Genomic DNA, 13,997 nt, shown 5'->3' on the forward strand with positions numbered 1-13,997 from the left:
TCGGACCTGGCATTGACACAGGGTCACTCTCCTGCTGTATTGAAAGTATTATAGAAGGTAATGGTAGAAGTAAGGAGACAGAGCTTAGGAGGCAGGTGCAGTTTTCTAAGTCAAAGATGAGGGTGGTAGCAATGACAGTGGTGAGAAGTGGTCAAATTCTGGATTTATTCGGAAGATAGAGCCAAAGGGATTTGCTGATGGATTTGCTGTGGAATGTGGGAAAATGGTAGTAATTCAGGATGGTGTCAAGATTGTTGGTCTGAACAACTGGAAAGGTGGATTTGCCATTTCCTGAGATTGGAAAGGAGCGGCTTTTGGGGTAGGATCAGGAGTTCTTGCTGTTGCTTGACTTTTAAAACTGATGTGACTTTCTGTAAGAGTACATACACCATTGGAAGACGATGGGTGATGGGTACATGGGACCTCTCTGTACTATTTAGCAATGTCCCATAACTATTTCAAAATAAAGAGGTTTTTGTTTTGTTTTTTAAAGAGTGATGTGTCTTTTAAACTCCCAACTCCAGCTGTTGACAGGCAGTTGTATATATGACTCCGAAGTTCAGCAGAGAAGCCTGGGCTGCAGAAGTACGTTTGGGGATTGTCAGTGTAGAAAAGAGTCAAAACCAGGTGGCTGGATGAGATTCCCAAGGGAGCGAGTTAGGGAGAAGAGCGGAGAATAGAGGAGGAAGGCCCAGGGCTCTCCAGTATCAAGGCTCAAGGATGATGAGGAACCAGCAGAGACTGACAAGAAGAGTTTTAAGATTTAAAAAATGTAACAATATTTTTATTCATTAATGGAAAAAACATAGGAAGACAAGGGGAGAATTTCTGAGGTAAGTGGTGGCAGTGGATGGGACCTAGAGCCCAGGTGGAACAGTTGGCCTTTGGCAGGATCCCTGTCACTTTCCCGTGATAGCGGGAGGGAGGCAGAGCTGCTGATGGACACAGCTGCAGGGAGATGGATAGATACGGGGGAAGGAGATGGTAGACATTCTTTTCTGGCTGCTTCTGTTTTCTCAGTCAACGAGGAGGCAAAGAAATTAGCTGAGTGTAAGTGTAAAGGAGGGAGTGTTGGAGATTTGAGAGAGGAGAAGGGACAGAGCAATCATTTAGGAGAATGGGAAAATAGACAGGGAATTGTGGTACGATTGCTGGGCCGTTAAGGGCATCATAATGAGCTCCTCGTCCAGTTTTCAGCATAGCCCTACTTATGAACTCTCAGTGTTAACAAGTCTGCTGTTCTTTGAATCTTCATGTGTTGGACAAACCTACCTCCCCTCCAGTGCCTGGGCTTTTCCTGTACTTTATCCCATCAAGTCATCCTTTTGCCAGGTGCCTGTTTTTAATCCTTAATCAGATTTACATACTCATAAAATAGAGATTAAATTTTTTCCTTTTCAATTCAGCAGTTTCTTTATTATGGAGTACACATATTAGGATTCCTTACCTAAATGATTTAATAACAGCATAGTGATTTGAACCATGCATGAGTCATAGTAAAGGTTACAATAAATATTTGCTACCGTTGTTAATACTGTTGTTGCTACTGCTTTTGCTTTTATTGAGCGCTATGCTCGTCCTGCGGTGAGAGCCCAAAGGGCATTTGAGATATGGTCCCTGCTTCCAGTGGGCTTACAGTCTAGGAATACAAGGCAAACATTCATATAAACAGAGCAAGGAATACAAGGAAGCAATGAAAGTAGACACTGAATTTGAGTGTGATAATCTCCCCGCACATGAGGACATTTGACATTGACAGATATCCCATGGGGGTGGTTATGAAGCAAGTATTATCATCTCTAGCCTGAAAGTGAGATTCCTAAAGGACGATTGTCCAAAGTTTAATAAACAGTAAGTGTCCAATCCCATTTTCACATCCAGGTCTCCTGATTACAAATTCGATGTTGATTGCATGACACTATTCTGTTTTAGGAGTGGAAAAGAGAAGAAGGGTAGCAGGCGTAAGTAAAATGGAGGACACAGTTAAGTATTTTGCATGTGCGTAAAACGTCTGTCTTACCTTTGATAAGTTGGAAAGTTTGTTTGACCCAGATGGATCATGCATTATTCCCAAAGACCATCAGTGGAGTTTGCAGGTGATGTGGAATGCGAGCAAGCCAGTGACTACATTTAAGGAGAGGGTTTAAGGAGAGGAAGAGGAGTAGCATCTGAGTGTTAGCACGGGCCAGGTGCGGTACAGGCATCGTCTCATAAGCTCTGTGTAACAACCATGTGGGGTGGGCGATGCCACCCTTTTTTGTGGAAAGCTTAGGCTCAGGGGAGTTTAGGGACTTACCCTAGACTGCTAGCATATATATAAGTGGTGGAGCCGGGATTTGAACCTCATGCTGTCATATTCTGAAAGCTTGTTGGAAGCATGCTGTTTGTACCAAAGCTGTAGCCGTGCTTTATAGAATCATTTTAGACTTCACTCATTCACTGTGCTTGAAATAATCTGACTTAAAGTGATAGCATTACATATCTAGAGGCTAGCAGGGCAGCTCGGGGCCGTCATTAGAAAGACGGAACTGAGGTGCTTCTGGGGGGCAGCAGCCTGCAGATGGCGCCATATGTAAAGCGTTTGAAAGGATAAACTGGCATGACCTGGGGATCAGCTTCAGCTTTCCAGTGCCCCGTAGATCTTACCTGTAAACGCATGCGTGGCGCAGAATGGAACTGTGCATGGTGCGTGGGGTTAGCAGTGGGCGTGAGCTCAGAGGCTGACGTCTTTCTAGGGCAGACGGACCGGTGTGCTCTGTGCTTCACAGCATGGATGGTTTGGTTCTTTCGGGCCATCAGGAACCCGCACGCTCTGGTTACCGCAGCTACTGGGTCATTATGGTAAGAGTGACAAGGTGGCAACACTGAGAATATGAGTGCAAGGAAGCCATCTCAGTGAGCAAGGCTCCCCACACAGCTGCTGGGTCATGACGTGAAGGCGTGAGGCTCCTCGCCCCACGCACACACTCATGCACACGCACACACGTGCTCACCTTAGAATTTCCCACGAGAGGCACCTTTCTGGTTGCGTATCATGATCCATTGTAGAGCAGCCCTGTGTGACGGCCACCCCAAAGGTCATTGTCCAGCCACATGGCTGCCTTCAGCTGCCGGGCGAGTCCCTGGACCTGTCAGCTGTGGTCAGATTCGGGAGAGGTTTGTTGCCAAGCAGATAACCTTGTTTTTTTTTTTTTTGCGGTACGCGGGCCTTGCAGTGTTGTGGCCTCTCCCGTTGCGGAGCACAGGCTTTGGACACACAGGCTCAGCGGCCATGGCTCACGGGCCCAGCCCCTCCGCGGCATGTGGGATCTTCCCGGACCGGGGCACGAACCCGTGTACCCTGCATCGGCAGGCGGACTCTCAACCACTGAGGCACCAGGGAAGCCCAGATAACCTATTTTTAACAGGCCCCTTCTGACTGCTTCCTCAAAGAGGGATTGTGGGTATGGCATGCATTCTGAATCTTGTGACCTGTAGAAGAAGCCTAAGAATTAGTATCTTCAGTGATGTGGGCTCCCTCTACTCCTCCGTTCTTTGTTCATCCTAGGAGCCCTCCTCTCAGTTAAGTACATTTAAACTTATAAGCAGATGTATTTTCTAACTGCCACCTTATGAATACTTTCTCTAGCCTGTGCAGCAAAGGGATTTATAATGAAAAACCAGGCCCTCTCCTCTCATCTGGTGCCAAAAGCTTTTTAAGTATTGGTACCCAGAGGAAGATCCCTGTCTAATTGCAGCCATCTCAGGATGCTGGTTGTTTCTGCCTACCTGACAGTCAGGGGGAACGCTTCATAGATGGAGATGGTAAACAGATAAATTAGTGAAAGATTCATAATTGATGTGATAGATGGCTTGTGATGTGGTAGCATTAAGGTAGAAATGGTCAATAGTTGAGTTGATGGGACCAGCCAGGAAAGGCCCCATAGTACAGGAGGTATTAGAGCCGAGTCTTAACAAATGAGGATGTTTGCCATGAGTACCACAGAGGGAAAGATTAGGAGGAGCATTCCAGATATATTTGGCAGTTTTAGTAAAGGCATGGAATAATCTAGTACCTTCAGTTGACTACAAGACAGGTGATATAAATAGAAGTGTCTTGATGAGGCTAGAGAGGTAAGGAAGGGCTGGGTAATGAATGAAAACTCTTATATACCTGGCTAAAGGTTTTAGACTATCCTGAGGATGGATCAATTAGACATGAATTTTAAGCTGGGTAGTGACATTGTCAGATTCTTACTTTAGAAAGATCACCTTGGTGATGACGGGAGGAAGGAACAGAAGACACACCAGCTTGGACACAGGGAAGCTCCAGCATGAAGGCCACTGCAGTATTTTGTGGGAGAGATGTTGATGGAGCAAAGAGGCATTGATACCAAACTCACTCGATTTGTGATAATTACTGTAGAGCAGGCATGTGTGCTATATCTCTGTTTTAATAATGCATTTCTATATACATCCTTTGAGGATACTATTTAACCTTTTGGTCACTGAATCATCTAGCAAAGTTCCTTAAGCATAGTATAACCAGTTTTTTGTCCTGCGTACATCATCTGATGAGGGATTTTTCATGCCATCCATATGTGTAGAAGACTGAGGGATTGATGCCACTTATCAAACGATAAAATTTCCATGAGGAGAACAGAGTAAAATAATTTTAAATTAGCATCGACCCAGGAAAATCTGGGAAATCCCCTACATTAATTTTGTGGCCTCTCAACATACTGAATTAAATCTTGATAGATCTTAGACACATTGTGAAGTTCTTTGAATGGTAGCAGGGTGATGAATAAAGAGACAGGTTTATAATTAGACTTTCCTGAGTTCCCATCAGGCTTGACCTTGGAGAAATTACTCTTACCTTCTGAGTTTTCTCCTCTGTATAATGGGGCACAATAATTACTACCATATAAATATAGATTAATTTTAGAATGTTTTTAGATACAAATGAAAATCCAATTAAATTACTTTAACTGAGCAGAAAATTTACTGGCTCATGTAACTCAAAGGCCCAGAGGTGGGCCTGACTTCAGGGTTGGCTGATTCAGCAGTGGGTCATCAGGGAGCCAATTTCTTTCCATCTCTTTTCTCTGCTGTCTATGGTTTTAGTGCCACCCTCCAGGCTCTTTGCATCAGTGCACTGATTTGCAGAAACGGGCTACATTGCTTCCTAGTCTACATGCACCAGATAGGGTGAGAGAACTTCATGAAGGCACCAAACGGGAAGTCAGAGCTTTTTACTGGTTCGATCACCCCTGAACCGATCTGGGGCTCTTGGTATGTCAGGTACTGATTACCTTCAACCCATTGTACCTGAACTAACCACTGTGGAGAGAGGCATGAGATCACCATGAATGGTCTAACTCCATCAGGACTAACCCTGAGCAGCCCTGAGTCAGTCCTACACCCACTGCATGGTCAGCTCCTATTAGACAAGGTACTGAGTGGGCGTAAGGGAGACAAGCACAATATCTGGAACACGTACCTTGGATAACTCTTGTGAGGATTAAATAAAATAGCAAGTATGAAGATCTTGGTGTCAGTAGGTACTCAGTACTGGTCAGTTCCCCTTCTGCTTTTCTTCATCCCTCTTTCTGTTTTACTCTATCCTAGAAGGTAAAACGACATTTGAATTCCTTTCAGCCCAATTTCAAACATCTAGCAGTAGTTCAGGTTGATTTTTAATGATACTAAATAGTTGTGAGTGTTGGAATAACATCTGAATTTTCATACTTACACTTGGCTTTGATATAAATTCAGTGGATCCACTTAAAATGCTCTTAATAATAACAATTTGTGTTGTGGATCCCATGCATACATATGATAGGAAAAGGTTCTTAAACGGAAAATGTGAACGAGTGCTTTCATAGCCACAGTGGATAGTAGCCTTCCTTACTGATTGCAGGAACATTCCGTCTCATTTCTAACGTTCTTCATGGCCCTCTCGGTTAAGATAAATATGACCTTCAAGCTGTTGAAAAACTTGGGGATGTATTACCTTATGTGACTGCTGAAAGTGAATAGTGAAAAAGATAGGACCATTTACACTTTGCTGAAGAATAATAATATTACTGTAATTATTGTACAAGGCAAAAGGTAAAGATAAAGTGGCCTCTGTGTCTGGCATCATTCATTTTTATTATATAAGCAGCTGATAGGTAAAGCAGAGGAGCCAAATTGTAAGGTTGATTTTGTTAAGTATATAATTCAGTGTGACAAAAGCTGCATTCTTATTTTTGTGCTTGAATATATCATTAACTATATTAAAGCAAAAAATTTTAAACTTGTCAATTTCATTTTCTGTTGGATAACATTGAAGGTACTATTTCGTAATATTCTATATTTACAATTTTCAAACAGTACTTTAAATGCTAGACTAAGTACTGAGAGTATAAAAATGAATAAGATGTGGGTACTGCTCTGATGGCTCTCATAATCTAGGAAGCAAAGTAGACATAGAAATAAAGCATATATATAACATTCAGCGTCAGCAGAGAGAGAGATTAACATTATGTTAGCAGTAAAACAAAGGGATTTCTTTTTTATTGAAGTCAATTAAATCTAACTTAGATAATTTGATATCTTGTTGGTAGCCTTGAACTTTGCTGACCCCTACAAGTCATGCTCTCATCACTGGAGCAGATTTGCAGGTGCTTTACAAACTATGAGTTCCAGTCCATTAGTGGATCCTTAATTAGAGTGTTGTGGTCAGCATTAAAACCAAACAAACAGGAAAGAACACTAGACGGTAGATTAATATCAGATACCAGATTGTACCTCACCACAGTCGGGGTTATATTGTTTCATGAAACTTCAGTTGGCTTTTAATATATGCATACATTTCAGTGCATATATATTGTGATACTGAGTTTTGATATACAATGTGTTTCTTACTATTGGTCTTGGGCAGAAATGTTTGGGAGCTGCTCGGTCAACTGACAGGCGCCGGCTGCACGTGTGTAACTTGGGCAGCCAGCACAGGACAGCATATGTGTCTTTTGGTTCTTCTTTGTTTATCATTTAAATCCCAAACTGCCGCCTTCTTTTTGTTTTTTTAATTTATTTATTTTTTATATTGGGGTATAGTTGATTTACAGTGTTGTGTTAGTTTCAGGTGTACAGCAAAGTGATTCAGTTATACATGTATGTGTATCCATTCTTTTTCAGATTCTTTTCCCATATAGGTTATTACAGAGTATTGAGTAGAGTTCCCTGTGCTATACAGTAGGTCCTTGTTGATTATCAATTTTATATAGAGCAGTGTGTATATGTCAATCCCAACCTCCTAATTTATCCCTCCCCCCGACCTTTCCCCTGTGGTAACCGTAAGTTTGTTTTAAAGTCTGTGAGTCTGTTTCTGTCTGTAAATAAGTTCATTTCTATCATATTTTAGACTGCACATATAGGTGATATCATATGATATTTGTCTTTCTATGTCTGACTTACTTCACTTAGTATAATAATCTCTAGGTGCGTCCATGTAAAAACTGCCTTTTTTTCCCATCACTCCCCCAACCTGTCTAGACACGTGCAGTGACAGTCTAACCTAATTGTCCCTCAGCCTCCAGTCCTGGGAGCTATCTCCAGCCACATCCCGCATTCACCACCAGCCACCTGGAATTAACCAGGAGAAGCTTGTACAAAATACAGGTTTCTTTCCACTAGTGCCAGTGCCTTCCCCAGCCTCACAGAGAGTCAGTGAGTATAAGGAGGGCTCAGGAATTTGCTTTTTTTTTGCGGTATGCGGGCCTCTCACTGTTGTGGCCTCTCCCGTTGCGGAGCACAGGCTCCTGACGCGCAGGCTCAGTGGACATGGCTCACAGGCCCAGCCGCTCCGCGGCATGTGGGATCCTCCCGGACCGGGGCCCGAACCCGTGTCCCCTGCATCGGCAGGCGGACTCTCAACCACTGCGCCACCGGAAGCCAGGAATTTGCTTTTTTAAAGTAGTGCTCAATTGAATTCAATATAGGTGGTCTAAAAGTCACACTTCAGGGAAACAGTGCTCCAAAGCAGTGGACTTAACTTTTTACTCATGGACCTAAGAGAATTTAAAATAACCTGGTTATCCTCTCACACACTTGATGGCTTAGTCTGCTCTAGCTCTATAACAAAATGCCGTAGACTGGGTAGCTTATCAACAACAGAAATTTACTGATTTCAGTTCTGGAGGCTGGAAGTCCAAGATAAAGGTACCAGCGTGGTCGAGTTCTGCTGAGAGCCCTTTTTGTAGGCACCTTCTCACTGTGTCCTCACATGGCCGAAGGGGATAGGGATCTTTCTGGAGCCTCTTGTACAAGGCACTAATTTCATTAATAAGGGCTCCACCCTCGTGACTTACGTACCTCCCACAGTCCCCACCCACGCCTACCATCACCTCTGGGGTTAGGATTTCAACGTATGAATTTTGAGGGTTACAAACATGGGGCTTCAAGTCCCAATCTGAGTTGTGAGGTTTCAATAGGGCTCTAAGATTATTTTTTAAAAATTACTCTGTATTGAGTTATTGTTTCAATTATTGCAGTATATACTAGAACAACATAGATATGTTAACTTTTGATAAATAAGCATTAATTGCAAGAAAATTGTATTTAAAATGTACCTCTTAATGAGATGGGTAGGGCTTTAAACGTTGTTTCTAATTAGTTTATGTGCCCATGGCTGACTCTTACTATTGCTAGATTGATATTGCACTCAACATCAGTTCTTTCCATTTTACATTTTTATAGGCATGAATATTTTGAAACTTTGTTCACAGTGGATGGGCAAGGAGTTTTGTCATAGCAGTGCCACTCGATTCTTTGAATGCCCTCAAGGTTATCAGCCAAAAATCGCGTAGCAATCTATTGTTAAAAATCATTTGTAATGATTTATCAACTGACAACTCAATTAGATCCTTCATAAAGTTTTTTGAAAGCAAAGAATCGAAAACCTTCTGACATGCAAAAAGAAATGTGTTATCCAGATGTTGGAGTCATGTCACACACCAGGACTTGAATTGTCCCTTCGTTTGGTGTTCTGGAGCTTTTCAGACTCCAGGACAGTGTATCAGAGTCTGATTCAAGAAGGATGCAGAGCATGTCTTTCTTGTGTAAGCAGAGGAAGGCCTGCGGTAAAAGAGAATAGGCCTGACACTCTGACCTCCAGCACGTTCTCAAGGCCAGTCTTTGGAAAGAGTATTTAGAGAAAGTAAAAGTTTAGGAACTGATTCCCTTAAAATTATCTGAACCTTTGTACCCTTCAAAAAGGCTTTGTGACTGGGGCACATATACCCCAGTTTGAAGGCCACTGGCCTGAAGGAAAAATGTACGTTTCCCAACGTGGCGCCTGTGGTGACCCTAGCCCTCCTTTGTGTCCTTTCTCTGCAGGACCGTCTCCTGCCTGAACACACACAGACTTTCCACTTTACACCAAGGGCTCTCCCTTACCCCTAGAGCTGTGATTTTCCACGGGAGTGAGATTGAAGGAACAAGAGTGTCTAACTTTTCTTGGCAGTGGGATTGAGGATGCGCTATGAAGGGATCAAATTCCTCTATCAAATTCCTCCTCAAAAAATGCTATGAGGGCATTTTTTGATCTTTTTCAGAAGTGATGTTTCCTGTTTTCCCAAATATACTGTTAGCTGATGGTTCGCCTCCACCGTTCCACCCCCATGAGACTCCTCGAGGTGGTGAGCCACTGTTTTTGGTGGGAGTGTATTATATCCCTCAGGTGTTTTGGAGTACAATAGAAGGTTGAGAGTCACAATCACAGCGCGTTCCCTTTTTAAAGTCCCCATGCTGCACTCTCTACTGAAATTCACCTCACCTGCTTCTTCCACAGGAATTCTTGCTCATCCTTCAAGTCCTCCTTTATAAAGACTTCCTTGCCTTCCTAAGACAGATGCTTTTTCTCGCACCCACATAGTTAGTTTATACTTCTGTCACATTTTATAAATACTTACTTTTGTGTTTGGTTTTTCCATTAGGATGTATGTTCTTCAAAGGTAGAGATTGTTTTTTGATTTCCCTTTGTATCCCCTGTGCCCAGACCAGGCCTAGCACATGGTAAGTGTTGGAGTGTTTGTGCTTGAAGAGGAGGAGGGAGAGATGAAAGAAAAGTAGGGTGAGGTTTTACATTGAACCCAAAAAGAAAGGTATCTATCTGTCCCCTATTAGTTGCTATTAGCAGTGTGAACAGTAGGTAAACCCTGATTTGTCCAGCTGACTCTGTAGGTAGCATCTGGCTTTTCTGAAGTCACTTGTCATTTCCTAAATATCAGCCCTATCTTCGAAGTCACACTATATTCATTTTTAAAAGAAAAAGTAGTATCTGCTGTGCAAGGTTTATCAGCCTTAAAGTGCCTGCACGCAAGGAAAGTTGTCTCGGTGAATTTTTAATCAAGCCATTCATGACAACGATAGCACTGATCGTGTCACTCTTCTGCATAAGCTCCTTCCTTTCATGGCTTCCCAGGCGTGAGGGTGATAGAGAGCAGTCCCGTCGCCCGGCACACAGGCCCTTCGTGTTGGGCCACCGCTTCTTCCTCCCTCAGGCTCTGACGGGCCTTTACTTGCAGGCTGCATCCCGGCCATGCTGATTTACCCTCAGCGTCCCCACCTGCCCCTGTAACCTGGGGACCTCGTGAAGTTCTTCTTTTCTTGTCTTCATGCCGACTCACTCCTGATGACTCTCCTTAGAGAGAGCCTCCCTCAGCAGACCTTCCTTCCAGTCCCTCACTTCCAGTCGGGACGCAGTGCCCCTTGGAGGCTCTCTGCAGCAGGTCGCGTTAACCCTCCCGCACTTGGATAAGGATCCTGCTTCCGTATAATGCCTTTTATCTCTCTGTCTTTCCAACCAGAGTTTAACATACTTAGGGGCAGGGACCCGATCTGATTTTGTCTGTGTCGCCAGCACCCAGCCCGAGGCGGATGTACAGCGCCTTCACTGGATGGATGTCAGTGAATAAACCCAAACTCATCACAGTTTAATGTCCTTGTGCCTCTTCCTGCGTCTCTTCTGATTACTACCAACTGGCATTGTCCCGATAGCACACATCTGGTCCTGAGGTTTTCGTGTCAAGTTCTTTAAAATGTTGCAGTTTTAGTCTCGTGGGGCCATCTTACCAGAAGAGGACACTGTGGCCCCTGAGAAATTGGAGCCTTCTGGTGCATTCTGGACTACAGGTTTCTAGGGACACATTGAGAACATGTTACTTCATTGCATTTTTTTTAACATCTTTATTGGAGTGTAATTGCTTTACCATGTTGTGTTAGTTTCTGCTTTATAACAAAGTGAATCAGCTATATGTATACGTATATCCCCATATCCCCTCCCTCTTGCGTCTCCCTCCCACCCTCCCTATCCCACCCCTCTAGGTGGTCACAAAGCACCGAGCTGATCTCCCTGTGCTATGCGCTGCTTCCCACTAGCTATCTATTTTACGTTTGGTAGTGTATATATGCCCATGCCACTTCTCCCCTGTATGTTGAGCAGAGTTGTTTAGTAATTTAGTAGCTATTTTCTGTTTGTCTGCAATGTGCGAGACATTGTATTAGGTGCTAGGGATACAGAGATTTAAAAAGCACAGTTTCTACCCTGAAGGATCACATTGTTTAATCAGGGAAACGTACGGGTAACCAGCCGATTTTAACACAGTGTAATGCTTTCTTTGATACAGGTAAGCTTTAAAAGGAACACGTAGCAGGAGGAGATGATGTTAGGGACGGCATCTCAAAGGAGTGAACCCTGAGCTGATTCTGGAAGGACAGACAAAGGCAGGCTTGAGAAAGGATGACAGTTTTTTCTCAGATACCTTAAGACTGGTTTTTATATCTTCTTAAAGGACTGTAAGAACTAGCCAGCCAGCCAGCCAACCAAGAGAAGATGTGACAGAGACTGCGCGTGCCCTGCAAAGCCTAGCGTGTTCCTATCTGGCCCTTCCCACCCCTGCTCCGTCTGAAGTGCTCACGAGTGGTTATACGTAGGTCATAAGCCTTCCTGCTTCTGCAGCTCTGCTTGTGCTATTCTGTCTTTTGGAAATGTCATTCATCCGTTCATTCCTTTATACCTTCAACAAATGTGTTCTGTATGAGCCACCATTCTGAGGTCTGGGAAGATAGCAGTGACAGTCAGACCGTAAGCACATAGAAATACAGCATGCCAGTTGTGAAGAAAAAATAACACAGGGAAAGGAGAACGAGGCCAAGTGAGGATGGCGGATGTGGCAGCTCTTACTCAGTAGTCAGGGAAGCCTCGGATAAGGCGATGTTTGTGCCGAGTCCTGAGGGAAGCGCAGGAATGAGCCATGAGGATACACTGGGAGGAGAACATTTCAGGCAGAGGGACCAACAAGTGGAAAGGCTCTGCGGGCCTGCAGGGAGGTGAGTGTCTTAGGAGTGGGCTGAGGGCAGGAGAGAGGCGGGATACAGGCTTAGAGAGGTGGGGTGAGGTGAAGGGCAAACCATATAGGGCCTAGTAGGGCTTTGAAGCCTTGATTTTGTTCATGCTCTGTCAGAGCCTGTGACGAGGCAGACATGACCAAGTGGCCTCTGTGTGACGCGCAGTGAAGGGGAAGCCCTGTCTTGGTAACCACGGGATCTGAATTCCGACTTTTACTCTCCTCACTCTCATAATGAACCCAAACATACCACCCAGCCTCCCTGGGGCTTGGTCTTTCCATCCACATAATGGGGCGTAGGGAGGTCTGCTGAACTAAACACAAGTTCTAGTATCTTGTATTTCTCAGTCGCAGAAAGGAGTTCGCAGTTTATTTAGGGGAGGAGATAGTAATGGAATAATACTTGGCAGTCAGTGGTAGCTTCCGATTTTGTTTCATGTCATGGGTGCTGGTAAGGAGTGGGGGCCACAGAACTTGTTTGGAAGCTGCGTTTGCAAAGCAGATACTTACAATTCAGGGAAAGCAGTGCTTTCCTAAAGATCCTTTTACCAATATGTATATGGGATTAAGAAAATGCCATCTCTCATAAAACATTACTCTCATGTGGAGTGACTTGGAGGGGGCTGATGGGAAATGGAGGGTGGGGGAGGTTTGCCGCGTGTTGATTGGTGTGGTCGCTGGTGCTGTGTATTGCCGCCTGTGCCTAGTTTTCAGAATACCCAGAGACGGACCGTGACTCATTTTAAGAAGTAATAGGAAAGATAACAGTTTGTCCTAGGACTCTTTGTCTGTTATTGTTGTTGTTGTTGTTAAATCAACACAAAGCCCTTCTAAGGCTCTAGTACACGTCTGCTGGAGTAGTTGACAAGAGACTGAGCTCCAGGGTCCAGAGCAGCACAGATCAGCAGGGCCTGAAAAGGCCCCAGAATGGCTCAGAGGTACGTGGTACCTCCATCCAAGCGGGTTAAGTTTAAACTTCAGTTTTCTCGAGGCCAAGCGAGCTTAACATATCAGATACTAGAAAACTATGACCCTTGCCTACCTATCGCAGCGGCCATCACACATCAGAATCCAGTAAGCAGTTGGTGAGTAAATGAGTGAATGCAACATTATCATAGAAAATTTGGAAAATCGAGAAGAACAGAATTGCTCATGATCCCAACACTTTAACATAATGGTCACCAACAGAGAGAGAGAGAGAGAGAGAGAGAGAGAGTGTGTGTGTGTGTGTGTGTGTGTGTGTTCAGCCACATGCACAGGTATAGTTCAGATTTTAATGTAAGCATGGTATAAATAGTTTTATGATTTCTGATTCCTAAAATTGAACATTTTATGATAACCATTTTCCAAACGGCTATACTGTTCTTATAATTCTAATTTTAACGGCTGCATAATGTTTTATCTAGTAATTTATCATAAGCTGGTTACCATATCTCATATCATCAGACAATTAGATTTTGCTTTTGCAGTTTTACTTTTATATTCTTATTCCAGTTAAAATCTTCATTCCTGTACTGTTTGCTTCTTTTGAATTATTTCCTTATAATAAATGATCAGAACTGGTTGTAGAATTGACTCCTCAATTTTTCACTGTAACCAGTAATCTATTTGACTTTTAGTTTC

At 43.6% G+C, this 13,997-nt stretch overlaps 1 protein-coding gene across 3 annotated transcripts in view; it reads left to right on the plus strand.

Moving 5' to 3' along the window:
* Positions 1 to 13,997, plus strand: part of NBAS (NBAS subunit of NRZ tethering complex) — a 339,511-nt gene that overhangs the window by 253,238 nt on the left and 72,276 nt on the right. The gene's annotated exons all lie outside the window — the stretch shown is intronic.

The sequence above is a fragment of the Globicephala melas genome, chromosome 12 (genome assembly GCF_963455315.2).
Source record: "Globicephala melas chromosome 12, mGloMel1.2, whole genome shotgun sequence".
NCBI classification, from domain to species: domain Eukaryota; kingdom Metazoa; phylum Chordata; class Mammalia; order Artiodactyla; family Delphinidae; genus Globicephala; species Globicephala melas.